Below are 18,562 nucleotides of genomic sequence, written 5' to 3'. Positions count from 1 at the left end.
ACACCATCAGTACTCATTATAATATACTAATCAGGGCAATATCAAGGTGACAGTTAACAGACAAGACTTCAACTAGCTGGTATGGGTAGTCACATGGTTGTTAATTACATTCTCCTGATAATTCAGAATTTGGATTTATGGCAGACTCAGAATATAAGACACATACATCTTCAAAATCTCGTAAAGATGCAGAACACTCTGGAAAGAAACCCAAACCTATACTTGATTCCAGGCTGAATGAGCATGACCCCTAAATGACACCAGTATTCTGTGCCCCAGGTTCTCAATTTACAAGAGCAGAGAGTAATCAACATGCCATCTGCGTACCCGACAGTTCCTACCTAGACAGGTGGTTTTTAAAATCTTGCTCTCAGGCAATGCAAAAGTGCCTCAGGGCAAAGTAATAACATCTCCTCTGAATCCTCTGGCTTATCCAGCATGTAAGACTGTTGGAAAAACAACATCTACTTTTCCAGAATTTCTTTATCATAACTTTTTATAAGCTTTCATCATTTCCTTACAACTTCAGCCTTTATTTCCTTGAAAAATAATAAAACTAATCATGTACTACTACTAGACTATTTTACTATTGAGGGCAAGTACTTGATTAAATTCCTTTTTGTATCCCCAGTGTTGAATGACAAATAAATGAGTACATATTAATTATACGATGTGGCTTTTTACTATGGTAAAATATACATAACACAAAACATACCTGTGGCACTCAGAACATTCACATTGTTATCTGACCACACCAGTGTCCATCTCCACAACCTTTTCATCTTGCAAAACACGAACTGTGCACCCACTTAAAAAGTAGCACACCCACCACCATTCTGCCGGTACTCTGTCTCTATGAAAGCTGATGACTCTAGGTATCTTATACCAGTGGCATCATACAGCACTGTCCTTTTACATCTAACATGCCACCAAGGTTCATCCAGGTTGCAGCAAACACACAGTTTTAAAAAACGGGAGAATGTGCAGAATCATTTGCCTGAGCAAACTAAATGTTTAATTCTTTTTACCAAGTTTTTTCATTTCAGTAACACATGCACAGTAAAAATTTCAAATTCTACAAGAGTACATAATGAAAAGAAGTCTCCTTCCTAATTTCTACCTTCTCTATCCTCAACTTCCAGTCCCCCTCTCAGGTTTAATTTTTCTATTTTGGAACACAACAACCAACCACACGTTGCCTTGCCTTAAGGATGTCCTACTAGTAAGATACTTAGTTGGTCTATTACAACTGGCTATTACTCTGTTCTAAAAATACTGATATTTCTAAAAACTCAGGGATCAAACTGGCATCTTGGGTCATTTTGCATCTCCTGCATTGGCAGGCGATTCTTTACCACTGCCACCTCTAAAAATACTAACGGGGAAATTCAATGGTGATCCAGTGGTTAGGACTCACATGGCACGGGTCCAATCCCTGGTTGGGAAACTAAGACTCTGCATGCCATGCAGCACAAACCAAATTAAAACTAAATTAAAATACTAACATAAAGATCCAAAACAATGAACATAAAACATTCCACAAGTACACTTCACTGAGTTAACATTCACTGAGTGTACCCAATGGATATTGTCTTTGCTAGGCAACATACTGAGGCAAGAAAGAGCACAGGCTCTGGTGTCATGTAAAAACTAGTTTAAAGCACTTTGACTTTTTAAGGCTCAGTTTCCTGATCTATAAGATAAGGGCAACACTATCTCATAAGCTACTGTAGTGATTAAATGAGAAAAACATCTAAATCATAGTACAGTGCACAATAATATAAGGACTCATATAAATAATAGCAATTTTTTTTAATAGGTAATTGTTAATATCCTTCACTGGGCACTGTGGGAAGCACAAAGATAAAAAACTTGCTTCCTTCCACGTACTTACAACACAACAGAGCAGTTTCCTTCTGCTCAGTATTATCATTATTCTGCCAAGACCCTGGTGCTGATAACACTTCCAACCTATGTTTATAACTTTCATGACTTACTTCTAAATATCACTAAAACAGTTATCTGTAAAAAAAAAAAAAAAAAGTTACCAATTGTGACTTAAGAGTCTAAGAGAAGAGACCGTATCATCAGACCATGTAGTTAGTGGGCCTGAGGCAGTCTATAGCTAGCCTTAATCAAAGAGCGAGAGTCCTGTGATTAAGAGACCATGGTCCACTCCAATCTGACCTAGGAGTGTATCAGATTTAGAGTCACAGAGCATTAAGAACTGGAAGCACACATAGAGATCATTATCTAGTACAACACCAGTCTTTACAGAGGAAAATTAAACCCAGAAAAAAGGAGATCTGCCCACGAAGGTGAGCCAATACTAGAGCCAAATGCCCATGGCTCTTCGTGTGTTCCAGTTCTTTCCACATCATCATGCTACCCTGTATCTGTTAAAGAACCTTAAACTATAAACTTCATCCTGTCTGCTCTAATTTCTTATTTTTCTTCCCAGTTACTTATTATCTGAGCTTCCCTGGTGGCTCAGACAGTGAAGAATTTGCCTGCAACGCAAGCAACCTGGATTCAATCCCTGTGTCAGGAAGATCCCCTGGAGAAGGGAATGGCTACCCACTCCAATATTCTTGCCTGGAGAATTCCATGGACGGAGGAGCCCAGTGCTGGGAGGCGGGGAGGGGGGGGGGGGGCGCTACAGTCCATGAGGTCGCAGAGTCGGAAACTGAGCAACTCACTTACTTTACTTATTATCTGGGGGGCGGGTAAAAAAATCTCAGTGTGTTTTATGAAAGCTGTCTTTCCTAAATAGTCTTATTTGGCTAAAACATACTCTACTAGAAGCCATGAGGGATGCTAAATAAGAATAAATCTGGACTTCTGTGGTGGTCCAATGGTTAAGAATTTGCTTGCCAATGCAGGGGACAGGCCTGGTCCAGGAAGATTCCACATCCTGCAGGGTGACTAAGCCCATGCCACAACTACTGAGCCCCCAAAACCCTAGAGGCTGTGCTCCACAAGGGAAGCCACTGCTATGAGTAGCCCCCACTCAACACAACTACAGAAAACCCCTGAGCAGAAACGAAGGCCCAGCAAAGCCAAAAATAAATTTCAAAAAAACAAATTAATCTAATCCACTGAAGGTTTATTTTAAGGGAAATTTCAATGAACAAATATTCAACTTTAATTTTTTTGGCCCTGCCATGCAGCTTCAAGATCTTAGTTCCCTAACCAGGGACTGAACCTGGGCCACAGCAATGAAAGCACTGAGTCCTAACCACTGGACCTCCAAGGAATTCCCCCATAACTCTTGAGTTGGATAAGTGGATGGTACATTCAGAGTGTATCTTCCACAACTGCTTAGTTTTACTACAAAAATTTATCCAAAAGAGTTCATTTGATTAACAACCCATTTAGCAGAGAGCAACAGACCAGGATGGGGTGTTACTGGCAAAGAATCCACCTGCCAATGCAGGAGACACAAGAGCTGCAGGTTCAGTCCCTGAGTCAGGAAGATCCCCTGTGGTAGGAAAGAGCAACCCACTGCAGTATTTTTATCTAGAAAATTCCACGGGCAAAGGAACCCGGCAGGCTACAGTCCATGGGGCTGCGAAGAATCAGACATGACTGAGCACACAACTGACCAGGATAATCAACTTCTAGATGGATCACATTTCCTCTCATCTGTAAACAAGCGACAAGAGACCGAATCTGATGCCTAAATAATCTGCTGCAAATATCTGTGACATTATTCTAGCATCAAATTCAGGTATGATCATGTCCCGCTGGAGAACCTAAGTAAATTCACCCTCAGAGATTTTCTTTCTTTCTTATTATTCTTTCTAAAATTACAAACCAGAAGCAGCTACCAGACTTGACACAAAGGTCAAAACTCCTTCCCGGAGTACTGCGAAATTAAACTTCTTTTCAAGCAAACTCAGAAATAATCTTATCAACAATTTTGGAAATCTACTCAAGATCCTCATATATTTCTGGTTCTGCTAACTTTATAAAACTCACAACTGCTTTGCAAATTTGCTGGTGTTAACCCAACACCATTTACAATCACCTGTAGGGATAGCAAGACTCTTTTTCCCACAAAATGCCAAATCTCAAGGCCATCAAGGCACTCCTAGACCATTTCTCACAAAATGCATCTTATTTCCAAAACACTTGTAAGTGTTCACCAGAACTAGCTCTATATTCCTAAGTTTAACCAGGAAAATAGATTATTATAACCACGAATCCTACTAAGAGAACTACGTCACTTGTCAAAGTGATTCCTATAAATGGAGAGTTCCCTCTGAAAGATTTAATTAAGCTGTTTGACTAATGCCATCCCTGACTTAACAATCCTGCTTTCTATTTCCCGGAAATCTGGTTTTAGATTACACTGATATTTTTTCAATTTCTCATGCATAAAGTTAAGAAAGTTTTAAGCCTGGCAAAAAGGTATTAAGACCACTACACAAAGTATGAAGGCCATTATACAAAGCCCATAAACAAGTCAGGACTTGAGATTCAGAATATTAATAAAAATTAAAACCAATCATACATAAAAAATAAAATTAGACCCCTATATCACATTACAAAAATAAACACCAAATGGGCAAATATAAACATTAAATGTTTAAAAATTAAAAGCTTTAAAACTTTTAAAAGAAAAACATAAGAAAATATTTGTATGAATTCAAGGCAGAAGATTTGAAACAAGATATTTTAAGTATAAATCATAAAGTTAAAGATTGATAAACGTGTCTATATGCTTTAAGAAATCAAAACTACGTACTAGGAGAGTATATTTGCAATACATATAAACGAAAAATTAAAATCCAGACTCTAAGTAACTTTTACAAATCAATTTTTTAAAAAAGCAAAAACTCAATTGTTCAAGTAAGAAAATAAAGATTAATTTAGTATTTATTGAACACCTACCATATGCCAGCACTGTGCTTGGCACTAGAGATACAACAATGACAAAAGGAGAAAGTCTCTCACCTTGTGGTTGGTGGGGTAAAACATATACTCAAGTAACTATATACTGTATGTCAAATGATGATAAATGCTAAAAATAAAGTGGGATAAGAGAATGCACAATTAAGAAACCTATAGGCTAATGTACTTATGAGAAGATACTCATTTTCTCTACTGATCAGATGACTACAACTTAGAACTAAAATATTTCACACCCACAAGAATGGCAAAAAACCTTAAAAGTTTAACAGTTTCACGTGGCATTAAGATGTGTAGCAACAGAAATACATACATTGGATGTATAAACTGGTATAATCCTTCTGGAGAATAATGTGAAGATGTACACAACCCATGAACCAGCAGCAGCAATTTCAGTTTTAGATATAAACCCTAGAGAAATTTTCCCAAGTAAACAGAAAATACATACAAGACTATTCCTGGCAGCGCTGAGTTTAAACAAGAAAACAGGTAAGTAAAAAGTCGCACATTTATACAATGAATACTAATACAATTGTAAAGAACACACACACCATGAATGAACCCCACACACATAAGACTAAACAGAAGTTACAAAAATAAACTGGTATCAAACAATTTACATGACAAAGAAAACAGCAATAATACATTTTGTTTAGGAAAGCACATATTTTTAACAGAAATCTAAAAAAATGGATATATGTCATAAACACCAAGTCAGAAGGGAGGCTGGAGGAGAGAACAATCCTGGAAGACTCAACTATGTAAAGCTTTATTTATTAAACTGATCTCTTAAATACACAGATACCAGTTGTATTATTCTTTGTACTTTTTGCATGTCTTCACACTGCATACTTTACAAGCGTTAAGAAAAAACGCTGTATAATGCTGAACACTGTGGTTGTGCTAACTTCAGACTTTCTTTCTCAGTCCCTCTCCAGAGGAAAAAAAAGACTGATATAATTCTCTATAATAGTGACAGAAAAGTACAAGCATTCACACATACCCCCACCAGCTTCTTAGCTACACACATTTAGATTCTTGCAAACAACTTTAGAAGACTGAACTAGGACTTATAACGCAATGTTCTTAAGGTTAAATCAAAGAAACAACTCCACAATGAAGAATAAGCCCATGAAAATATATATTAAGGGTAATTCCCTGGCAGTCCAGTAGTTAGGACTCCCAAGCTTCCACTCCAGAGGTCCCAGGTTCGATCCCTAAGACCCTGCAAGCCACGTGGTGCTATAAAAAAATGAATAAAATAATCCTTTAAAAAAAAAGTGTACAATGAATTTAAGCAGAATGGTTAAGAGTAAGAATTTTACAAACATGTGACCGACATGGATTAGAATCCTGACTCCACTACTGTGAAGGTTTGAACACGGTACTGATTCTCATCTAAAAAAATTTTAAAAATTACAATTCTCATCTAAAATTATCAAAGAATTAAATGAATTAATGTATGCAAATCACAGAGTATGTTGTATTCTAAAAAGGTGGTTTGGAAAATAAAAACAAGAAAGCTGGATAGGAACAAATAACAGCAGACAGGCTCAACAATGAGAACTTTATTTTCCCAAATTGCTTCAATAAATCAACATTTTACACTTCATTAAGGCTCTTTCCTTTTCCCCCAGTAACATGCTTACATAACCACCACCAAACAACAAATTAAATCCTTAAAGATATTTCCATTTCCAGAATCACCTTAAAAAAAACTAAGCTGATACACAAATATCTGTCCAATGCAAAACAAGAGATCAGGCTAAATCCCAAGGATTTTGTTTAATCCCACATTAGGTCCATTTCAGGTGCGGACTACTCAGGGAGAAGGAAAAAAATACAAACCACACTTAATGCTATATAAATTGTATCAAGAAATATATACTCAAAAGACTTTCCTGGCGGCCTAGTGGTTAAGAGTCTGAGTGATTAAGATTCCTAAACATAGGGAGCATGGGTTCGATCCCTGGTTACAGAACTAAGACCCTGCATGCAGCTCGGCCGAAAAAAAAGAAATATGCTCAAAAAAAGTTGTGAATATTTTCTACAGGAAACTAGATTATTCAAGAGTTACTATATGTAAAGCTGAGTTTTATACACATAACGCATCCAAAAGGTTTTATGTGAACAATGTTTTCCTACACACAAAGAAGTAATGGCAGGAAGATGAATACCGAAAACAAAGCCCATATCCCTAGAGCCTTGCAAGTGATATTTAATACAGAACAAGGAAACCAAAGATCTCCTTAGAAAGCACCTCCTACTTCTTGTCTGAAGCTTCAAAGTTCTAGGTTAGTTATCATGATAAGATCAGGTGAGAAGAGCAAGGTCGAAATTCCAGATGGAATAACACATTACTCTAATACTGTCTATTACATATATATACTGTGTAGTATGTATACATACACACACACGTGTACATTATGTGTATATATATGTAATACAAGTTACAGCTAATGTATACTTTTGACCAGCACATAAAATCTTAATCTCCTAAAAACCACAGCAATGCCTTAGTCGACAACCTCAAAATTAATCTTTCACCCACATTCATGGCTCATGTATGAAAATTAATGGCCAGAGCAGGTTATCAGATTTCATCAGGAAGCCACTCGTTGGGCTAACCATGTTAATACTTTTTGCATTAAGTTGCCTTCTCTCAGAACTTCCCTGGTGGTCCAGCAGTTAAGAATCTGCCTTCCAATGCAGGGAACTCATGTTCAATCCCTGGTCAGGGAATTAAGATCCCGCAGGCTGTGATGCAACTAAGCCCTGAGCCACAGCTACTGAGCCTGTGCACTGCAACAAAGAGCCCCAGCGCCACAATGGAGACCCCACATGCAGGTACGCCCCGACATAGCCAGAGAAATAATTTTTGTAAAAAAAAAAAAAAAGAAGAAGAAACCCTGCCTTCTCTCAAAGAGAAGATATTTCAACGATATTTTTAAAAGATATAAATGACATAACAAAGCACTTGCAATAAACAACACTTTACGTCATTCTTTTCATAAATTTTGGATCTACTGCTTCTGAACCAAGAGTTTAACAATACTATGGCTAAACTCAAACGGCACTGAAAACAATTACATTTGAGAATTTTTAGTGCTCAGCTAATACTGTTCACTCAACTGTCAAAACAGCACTAACCAACTCCATCTGTGCCTAAACTTACATGAGACAGAATTTTCATCACTTTTACATATCCAACCATTTAATAACCATTTACAATAAAAGAAATGATGGTATGTAACTATGCTAAGTTGCATAAGATACTGAATTATGTAATTTTTCTTGTATTCTTTATATTAATGTCAAAATATATATACTGTAATTCCCTCGAAAGAAGGTAGGAAGGAAGGCGTATTTTTATTTTAAAGATAGAAAGATACAAAAAACTAGGCAAAGGAATTCCTTGGCAGCCCAATGATTAGGACTCTGCACTCTCACTGCCGGAGGCCCAGGTTCAATACCTGGCTGAGGAACTATAATTCCACAAGTCACAAGGCATGGCCAAAACAGAAATAAAATTGTTTTTAAAAAGCTAGGCAAACATTATCTATTCTGAAACACATTTTCTGTCATTTTATTTGCAGCAAGGCAAATGAAAAAACCTGTCAGCCTGTGGATTCATGTCCATTTATTCTCAAAAATAAATTTAAATATTTAACTCTAGATCTAATAAGCCTGACAAAAACAGAATGGATATTTTCTTATGTGAAGTGAAAGTGAAAGTCTCTCAGTTGTGTCTGACTCTTTGCGACCCCACAGACTGTAGTTCAGGTTCCTCCTTCTATGGAATTCTCCAGGCAAGAATACTGGAGTGGGATGCCATTTCCTTCTCCAGAGGATCTTCCTGACCCAGGGACTGAACCCGGGTCTCTGGCACTGCAGTCAGACGCTTTACTGTCTGAGTGAGGACTCTCCTAATTTACTGCAGAATCTTCTCCTTGGATCCTTACTCTGAGCAATACAGCAGCTGCCAAGAGTGGAAGTTTAGAGTCAGACCTAAGTTCAAATCTTCTCTCTCCCTAAATTAATCTTATGACTCAACTTTGTCATCTATAAAACAAGAAACCCTTCACTTACCTTGTAAAGTATTAGGGTTAAATGAGACAATACATGTAAAGTGTTTAAAAAAGCATTTAGTTTGAAAAAAACTCAACATATAAAAGTTCTTAATATTTAGGTTGACCTTATATCCAGGTTTGCTTAAGACAGTCAGTTTACACTTGCTGTTGCAGTGTATTAATACCATCCCCTCTCTCCACAGCATCCTGTTTCAAAAAGGTAAATTATATGGTCACAGAATTAATTTGACAAAAGTAAGTCCAACTAAGCCCACCAGCCACAACTAGAGTCTGTGCGCCTCAACAAAAGATCCTGCATGATGCAACTAAGACCCAAAGCAGCCAAATAAATAAAGCTAAAAAAAAAAAAAAAAAAAAGAAGTAAAAAAAAAAAAAAATCAATCTCAATTCCAGTTGCTGATTAGTTGTTTTTAAAGTCAAGAAAAGGGACTTCCCAAGTGGTCCAGTGACTTAAGACAAAAACTCCAGGCTCCCAATGCAGGGGGCTGGGGTTCCATCCCTGGTCAGAGAACTAGACCCCACACGCCAAAACTAAAAGATCCTGCATGCCACAATGAAGACCGAAGATCCCGCGTGCCACAACTACACCCGGCAGAGCCAAATCAGTATTTCCTCCTTTTTTTTTTAAAAGTGAAGAACAGAAACTTTAATAGGTTTAAAACATAGTATTCTCTCTGCGTTCTAAACAAACCCATGTGGGCTAAGAAGTAAAGAATGTTTAAATATTACGAAATTGGTGATACATTTAAAAGACAGCCAAAGCCCAAGACTCTTTGTAAAATCTAAAAGGAAAGAACTGCAACTACTCTGAGGCCCCAACTATCTTATGCAGAAGTAATGCTGAGAAAAACATGAAAAAAACAAACTAAATCAAGGCTCTCCAACAGAACTTTCTGAGATCAGGAAAATATTCCGTATCTATGCTACTCAAAAAGGCAGCCACCAGTCACACTGCTGCTATTGACCACCTGAAATACGGCTACTATGAAAACCATACTATCTATTTAATTTTAATTTACTCAAAGTTAGCTAGCCACACGTGGCTACTGGCTACCGAAATGGACTGTGCAGATCTAGACCGAAGATCACTTTTTTCCAAAAGAATTCTAAAGCTCAGTACATACTTAAAAACAAACAACGACTAAGAAGGAAACCTTTTTGAACAGAACAGAACTATCAGTTCTGGGCACTTTTCTACACATGGTATCAACAAATATGGTTCTCCAATCAACATCTCTTGTTCTACCTAGCATTCCACTGTATAAACAGACTAGAATATAAGCAGTTCCCTGGTGTTGCATATTTAGGTTGCTTACAATTTTTCACTTAAATAACACTGCAATGATTATCCTCATCTTTAAGGATGTGTCCAATTATTTCCTTAAGATATATTCCTAAAAGTACAGATACATTCTGCTGTTCTCCTGAAAGGCTACAGCAACTTACATTGCTACCAGCAGTACTTGAGAAATGTCCATTTCCCCACATCCTCACCAACAATAATTATCATGTTGTTTATCAAGACAGAAATCTGAGGGTAAAAAATGTTATCTCCTTGTTGATTTATTTAATCTGTACCTCTTATTTTCATGTGATTTATTTTGTCAAAATAATGTAATTTTCAAAATGGTCAGCCAATTGTTCCAGAACTTTTTATTGAATAATTGAGCTGTCCTTCCCACACCATCCTGAAACACTAACTTCATCATACACTCAGCACATATGCTATCAGCTGAGGGCTCTGGGTGGGTCTCACTATTCTTTCAAGTTTAAGTTTTTTCCAAACAGCTAACAAGAAATCCATCTTCTGTACAATAAAGTTAATTTATTGAATCCCCACTATATGCTCTGGCACTGGGCTAACCATCTAGCCATCACAATAATCCTTGTTGGAGGTAAATAAGACATTTCCATTTTCATTTGAAACTGAACAGATACTGAAGGGTTAAGCACCCTGCCCCAGTCCCAGTTTAATAAATAAAAAACCACAAAAGAAACTTCTGTAAGAATCAAGGACTTCCATTCATCATACATTCATCTGATAAAACCAAGGCAGCTGGGTACCAGAGATCACCTACCTCCATGAGCATGCCCTACTAAATGAACATTGCAGCCGAAAATATTCTGCTGTAAGTGGAATAGAAAATATTCCTTACCAAACTACTTTCATCCTGTATGTATCCTCCAATACTAAACAGCCTCCACAGCAAAAAAGAAAATAAGCCAACAATCAAACACATTTTCTTCCTCATTCTCTACTGCCATTCCACATGACACTACATTCAAGTCCACTAGAATCCCCTCGATGGCTGAATGATGAAACAATTCGTGCTTGCTAAAGGTAAAAGGTCAAATGTGACAAAGAAGCCCAAATGTGACAAGTAAGACAAAAAAGGTCATATGTGACAAATGAGGCCGAAAGAGAAATAAAGAGAAGAGGTAAGCTAAGCTCTACATAGTGAACAAAGACAAAGCATTCACCATCAACTGGAGAATCAACATATTACCCTCCAATTTCCCAGGAAAACGAGAGGAATGTTACAACTTGCAATTTAAGTCCATCTGAAGTAAGGCTTTAGGCATAAGCTTTCATAATAAACCAAAGACGTTTATCTCTACCTCCTCCACATCCCTTATGCTTACCTTAACTATTCAGAAATATATGGAAACTGTAACCACTAGTCTAAATAAATGGCACTGAAGTACACTTTCTCTTTCTACAGTACACATTTTTGCAATGTCGATTTTTATCAACAAGAACCTATCTATAAGCAGAGAAAACAAAAATGAAGACGACTACCTGCCCCACCAAGGGTTTGCAGGCTGCACCTTGCTTAACTAAACCCTGGAGTAGGGGTAAGAGAGCTTCAGGGAACTCGATGGATTTTATCTTTATAACAGAACTGGCAAGCAGAAGCCCAAAGTACAAAGTATCAACTCAGTACCTCTAAAATGGGGGTGGGCTATTCAGAGCATGGTCAGCTAAGCCTCTTTCTCTCATAACGCCTGAGGTACCTCCCGTCCAACCTATACTTGGCTAACTTTACCAAAAATTGAAGAAAAATAATCATTATCACAACATACTGATAGTTAATTCAGTTTTACAGAAGAGCCTTTATACGATGAGTGTTGAATATAAATTTTTATAAATCACCTTTACAACTAATATACAATACACGTACACATTTTAAGGGTACAGTTCAGTGAGTTTTGACAAAATATACCACCACAAAATAAACACCACCCCAACTCAATGAAAGAATACTTTCATCATTCTGTGAAGTACCCTTCTGCCCCTTTGCAATCTCCTCACCTATCACCAGAAGGCAATGGCACCCTACTCAGAACTTTTGCCTGGAAAATCCCATGGACAGAGGAGCCTGGTAGGCTGCAGACCATGGGGTCGCTAAGAGTCGGACACGACTGAGCGACTTCACTTTCACTTTTCACTTTCATGCATTGGAGAAGGAAATGGCAACCCACTCCAGTGTTCTTGCCTGGAGAATCCCAGGGACAGGGAAGCCTGGTGGGGTCTATGGGGTCGCACAGAGTCGGACTGGAGTGACTTAGCAGCAGCAGCACCTATCACCATACATATTAACATAATCTAAGTAAGCTAAAAGGGGACGACAGAGGATGAGATGGCTGGATGGCATCACTGACTCGATGGACATGAATCTGAGTGAACTCTGGGAGTTGGTGATGGACAGGGAGGCCTGGCGTGCTGCAATTCATGGGGTTGCAAAGAATCGGACACGACTGAGCGACTGAACTGAACTGAAGTAAGCTAGAACTTGATAGTGGGAGCACTTTCAGAGACTTCCAGTTAGCCATCAATTTATTCCCATTTTAACTCATCTTCTCTCTCAATATTTACTAAGCCTCTTCTATTTAACAGAGAATGCAGAGAATGTCTTGGTGTGGGGATTCAGCAGTGAATCGAACAAACCCCTGCTCCACTACCTAAAGAGGTAAAGATACAGTAGATGAAAAATAAATAATATAATGTTCCATAGTAATGAAGGTTGGATAGTGTTTGATGAGCGGAGTACCATTATTGATAGGGTCATCAAGGAAAGCCTCTATCAGAACCCTTTCCAATGGGAAACACGTATACAAAGAAACATCAAAACTGCCAAAAAGGGACTTCCTTAGTGGTCCAGTAGTTAAGATTCTGCACTTCCACTGCAGGGGGTGTGGGTTCGATCCCTGTCAGGGAACTAAGATCCCATATCCTGCATGCTCTGCAGCCACACTTTATTGTATCCGAAACAATAATTTTTTCTATTAAAAAATTTGCCCATTCTTGTCTTTTATTGAACAACCCATTCTGGCACCTGACCAACTTCCTGAGTCTTCATTTTTAAAGTTTTTTTCTGATAGCCCATAGTCTGGGAGCCAAAGGTTTTAGTCAAGACTCTAGAACACATCCTTCAGATACAAGGGGACCATCTTTTGGGAAGCCCTAATACAATGCAGAGTCCTGCAGTGAAGAAATCTCTAGGGTACCTTCACAAAGCACTCTATGACTTCCTCTATCAATCCTTTATGTATCCTGCCCTTTTTATTAAATTAAGAGAAAAAGAAAACTGAGTTATTAACCTCTCCAAAAAAACACAGATTACTGAAAGCAAAGTTGACAGACTTCATAAATGCACATATTAAATATACACACACACTTTTGCCTCAAAACAGGAGCCAAAAGTCTTCTAATTAGACATTCAGCAACTTCTCTTCGCTTGGCTCTCTGTCTTCTGCAACAAGCCAAACTGTGCAGTTACTGCATTCCAGATGCTAAAAAGCAAATCAGGCAGAACAAAAATGAGGACACGCACACGTGCCAGCTAAAAAGGCATGGGAAGGGGGCAGATCAATGTCTTTCCTAAAAACTCTTGGGTTTCTTCAGTTTGCAAACAAAACAATTTCATATTTTGGGCCCTCCCTTCCCACAGCACTGTTCCTTCTCCCTCTTATAAAGTTAACTAAAATTTCCTTTAAGAAGAAACAAGTAAGAAATAAAGCACCAAGACAAAAAAAATTTTAATGGTGCCTCAATCAAGCCTGGTGGGCAGCCGTCTATGGGGTCGCACAGAGTTGGACACAACTGAAGTGACTCAGCAGCAGCAACTATAAAAGATGAGTGCTGCAAACAGAAACATGGGTCCGTGGCTGCCACATCTGATTTTTCAAAGCAGCCTGAATCTACATTTTTACATGAAATCTCTCTGCTTTTTAATGTTGACAACAAGTTCAAATTTACAACACTGTATGAGCCAAACAAAACACATCTGCTGACTGGATTTAGTCCATGAGCCTTTAGTTTTAAATCTCTGCCGTAAAAAGAAAAATATGTGGTTCTTTCAGCGGTAGAGCTCTAACTTACACCCTGTTTCCAATAACACACTATCATCTGAAAAATACACTACAAAATATATGAATATACATCTGAAACCCCTGTTAGAAGGAAACCAAGAAGAAAACGATCTCACTCTTCACACACTAAGGTGCTCCATTTCTACCACTAAAATAGGAACTGCAAACAAAACTCCATAAAAAAAAGGGACTTCCCTGGCAGTCCAGTAAGCGTGCTCCCCACGGAGGGAGCATGGGTTCAGTCTCTGGTTAGGGAATTAAGGTCCCACAAGCTGCACAGCAGGGCTTTGCCTGTGGCTCAGTGGTAAGGATTCACCTGCAATGCAGGAGACACAGGAGGCTTGGGTTCAATCCCTGGGTTAGGAAGATCCCCTGGAGGAGGGCATGGCAACCTGCTCCAGTTTTCTTCCTTGGAGAATCCCATGGACAGAGTCTGGCGGGCTACAGTCCATAGCGTCACAAGAGCTGGACACAACTGAAGCCACTTAGCACACACGCACCCATGCTACATACACAGTGCAACCAAAGACATTAAGACTGGGGTCGGCGGGGGGGACCAACAGAAGAAAATAGTAGGAATGAATATGGATTTCTGTGAAACTGAGCTTATTCAGTTCAGCTTCCTCAGTATGTGCATCAGCCCATTAACTCCTAGACAAAAAGAAACTAAAAGCTGATTTTTCTATGGCATGGCATTTAACTCTGATTTGAAACAAACAACAACAACAAAAGAGTTCCTGGAGAAAGTCAATCTTTTAGACACGTACCCACGACTCTTAACTTTCTTGGTAAGCTGTGAGCAAATTGCTTTTTTATGGGTTATAAACCTGCATTACAGACTCTAGAGAACTGGTTCTTAAACTCAGACTCAATGAATGATGGAACGTAGTGAATCCTTGAGAAAATGCACTCCCTCACAAAAATTTTCGAGTCCATGAGCCCCCTGTAGTCCATGGACCACTAAGAATGTGTTTCTCTAGAGAAAATTAAAAGAACAGAATGAATCCCTTTGCTTCTCCCCACCAATGCACTTTCTCTTTCCACTCCCCCTCTCAACTTCAGTCAACTATCACCTCCAGGCAAAATCAATACAATAACCTCATAACTGATGGTCCCCCACAATCCAGTTTCCACATCCCTGACAAAACTGATTTTAAAATGTAAATCAGAAGGCTTCAACAGCTTCCCTAAACAATCTTAGCTCTCCAGCTCTTTAACCACTTTCCTCACTGAAAAGAGGCCAAAGCACACTAAACTCTTCCCATCTTCTAGTTTGGGCACTACCTGGAATGCCTGCCTTGACACCCTACTCTTACCGAAAAGAATTTCTCTGACCACCCTTAGGTCTCTCTTTTTTTATTGTCTATCGATTTCCCTGCATGGTACCTCCACATCACTTTTCTCAATTTGTAATTTATTTGCTCAACTGTTGTGATTTCCCCCACTACCCTGTAGGTTCCCAATATGCAAGACCCCTTCTGCCCCATATCCCCTTGTACTCCCAGAGCCTAGCAGAGGGGCCAGCGGATGGCAGGTTCGCAAGCACTGTTTATTTGATCAATCAAATATTGAATTAGTCTTAAGATATTTACAGAATGAGGGTGTGAAGCAACCCACCAAAATCTAATCTTTGAGAGCACAGTATATCTAATTTATTTTTAATTGGAAAATAATTACAACACTGTGTCGGTTTCTGCCACACATCTACATGAATCAGCCATAGGTATGTGTATATCCCCTTCCTTTTGAACCTCCCTCCCACCAGAAAGAACAAGATTAACCACACTCCTTCAATCTAGGTTGTCACTTGGCCCAAGAGAAGCAGGGTAACACCTCAAGATTCTTGGTGGTTAAGTTTAACTATTCACAAAAATTAATAAAGCTTAGGTCCTACGCTCTCAGGTAGCCTCACCCCACCTCACCTCGGTGCTAATCTCAGAAACACTGCACGCTTCCTCCCTCCAATTTCTCAATTACAATACAGGACGCTCTGTAATCCATAATTTCACTGGTTATGCCAAATTCGAAAAGTATCTGGACCACCTACACTAGTAAAGAAATATGCTAGGAAACTACTACTACTTCTGCTGCTAACATGACTATTACCACCACCACCGCTAGAACTGGACTGTATATTGTATGAAGACTAAAAACATCAGTCTGCAAAACCAGAGATCTTTCACTGGTGCAAGGAGACTTAAAACACAAAAAGATGGAACTGCACTAAATACAAAGTCTTTTAGTTAAAAAACAGTTCCTTACAGAAACTTCACCTCGTCTACAAAATACAGTCAAGCCTAAATGGCAGCAGGGGAGGAAAAAAAAAAAAGTTTTTTTATATTGCTAAACTGCGTACACTGCTTCACAAACTTCCCAGCAGAGAACAAACTAAGCCCAATTTGTTCCACAGGTTGTTCATGGTAGCAGCCAGCTCTGGCTCTTTAGCAGGCTTCTACATAATGATACAGGCTGTCTAGATAACAGGACAGGCTACAAAAGACGGTATAGCCACTAAAGAGAAAAGGAAGCGCCACTTGAAAGCGAAAAACAAAATGACAGTGTGATGTATGTCTCGCCACTCTGGGCCTACACGTATAAATCCTGAGAGGTGATAATGATAATAGTACTTAATTCTCGGTAGGTAATAAGCTAAGCGGTTTTCAATTTACCTCATTTCATCTTCACAGTAACCCTACAAAGTGATCAGCGTTACTCTTCGCTATTTTGCAGATTAAGAAAACTGAGGCTCCTGCAAGTGAAGCCCCTCGACCAGAAGGCTCCAGGTTCCTTCTGTTATGCTGCCACCAAAAGCCCCATCGTCTCTCTCAGGCCAGGCTCCACCACACTCTGCGGCTTTTCCTTCAATCCAATTAACAATCTCCTGGTAAACACTCAACTAACACGGATGGCTTCCAACTTCTGGGCACGAGTGCTACTCGCCAGTTTCTGCTGCGATTACTTCACCCCTCAGACTTCGAAAGGCAAAGAGAAGGATTGATAAAAGTTGCTTGGGAGCTAAAGGAGGCCAAGGAAATTACCTTAAAGCGGAACACACGCCAATTACCACAGGAACGCAGGTCGACCTCACCTCCAACCCAAGAGAAACGAAAGTGGACGCATAAATGTTCCCGTGACTGATAATTTGGACTATGCCTCCGCCGGCCACCAGGCCAAAAAGAACGGGAGAGGTACCAACACCAGCCACATGCGCCCTAAGAAAAGGCAGATCCAGGCCAATAGAGATGGCGGGGGCGGGGGGGGGGGGGCACTCAAGAGTTCCGGGAAAAATCCAAATAACAGGGTTCACCCCTAAAGGGGTGAGTGATTAAGCAGGGAGATGGAGAAAGGGAAGGCTTTCTTACAAGAAAGAAAAAGAGAGATAGGAACCGCTCCGGAGAAAAGGCGGCCCTCAGCGTCGGGAGCTAGGCCGGAGCGAGGGGAAGCCCTGAAGGGCGGGGAGGGGGAGGAGCCGGAGCGAGCGGGGCCCTCTCTGAAGAGGCCGGGGGGCAGGCGCGGAGGAGCGACTCCGCGCCAGGCCTGCTGGAGACCCTGAGCCAGCGGCCACGGAGAAAAGAAAAAAGACGAAACGGCTGGAGTCAACTGAGCGGCCCTAACTCCCGTCAGCGTCCCTCACTCACCTGGGCCCACCGCAGCAATCGCAGCTGCAGCCTCGCAACGGCACAACCGGCCCGAATCTCGCCCCCGCCCGACAGCGCGCCCCGCGTCCCCGCTCTCGGACGGCGGCAGCCTCGGCGTTCGCCCCGCAGCCTCCTGGGAAATGTAGTCCTAGCTCCCGCCTTCCTAGCCAACTTGACAGTCTATAGGACTACGTTTCCCATAAGGCAAGGCGAACACCGGGCCCGCCGCTTTGCGTCACGCGCCAGCATGTCGGCAGTCACGTGAGCGTCTCCGTTCCATCCCCTCCCCCCGCCTGGGTGGCCTGAGGAAGAAGGAGGGAGGTGGACGGAAGGGGCGGGGGCGTTGCTGACGCCAAGGCCCCCACCATTTTGGAAGCAGCCTGGAGCGAGGGCCTGAGCCCCACCCACTCCCGGCCTGCCTTGGTCGTCGAAAAGTCTCTGAGCTGGGAATCTGCTTGTTTGGCTTTCGTCCTCTAACGTGCCACTTCTCGCTTCGTGACCTTGAGCAAATCTACCCACCCTGAGCCTCAGTTTCCTACCCTGTGA

General features: G+C 40.3%; 1 protein-coding gene across 6 annotated transcripts in view; it reads right to left on the bottom strand.

The window, feature by feature from the left end:
- The window catches only part of THRAP3 (thyroid hormone receptor associated protein 3), a 68,408-nt gene extending 50,093 nt beyond the window's left edge, over positions 1-18,315 (bottom strand). For 2 of the 6 annotated variants that reach the window (XM_069586522.1, XM_069586528.1), the window contains exon 1: positions 18,017-18,315. The gene's annotated coding sequence lies outside the window, so the exon portion shown is untranslated. Of the gene's footprint in view, positions 1-17,416 lie in introns of all 6 variants that reach the window. The other 4 variants (XM_069586525.1, XM_069586529.1, XM_069586526.1 and 1 more) reach the window with 2 other exon arrangements.
- Positions 18,316-18,562: the final 247 nt, after the last annotated feature.

Source organism: Ovis canadensis, chromosome 1, assembly GCF_042477335.2.
Source record: "Ovis canadensis isolate MfBH-ARS-UI-01 breed Bighorn chromosome 1, ARS-UI_OviCan_v2, whole genome shotgun sequence".
Taxonomy (NCBI): Eukaryota; Metazoa; Chordata; class Mammalia; order Artiodactyla; family Bovidae; genus Ovis; species Ovis canadensis.
Note: the sequence above shows the minus strand (reverse complement) of the source record. Positions and strands in the feature narration are given on the sequence as shown.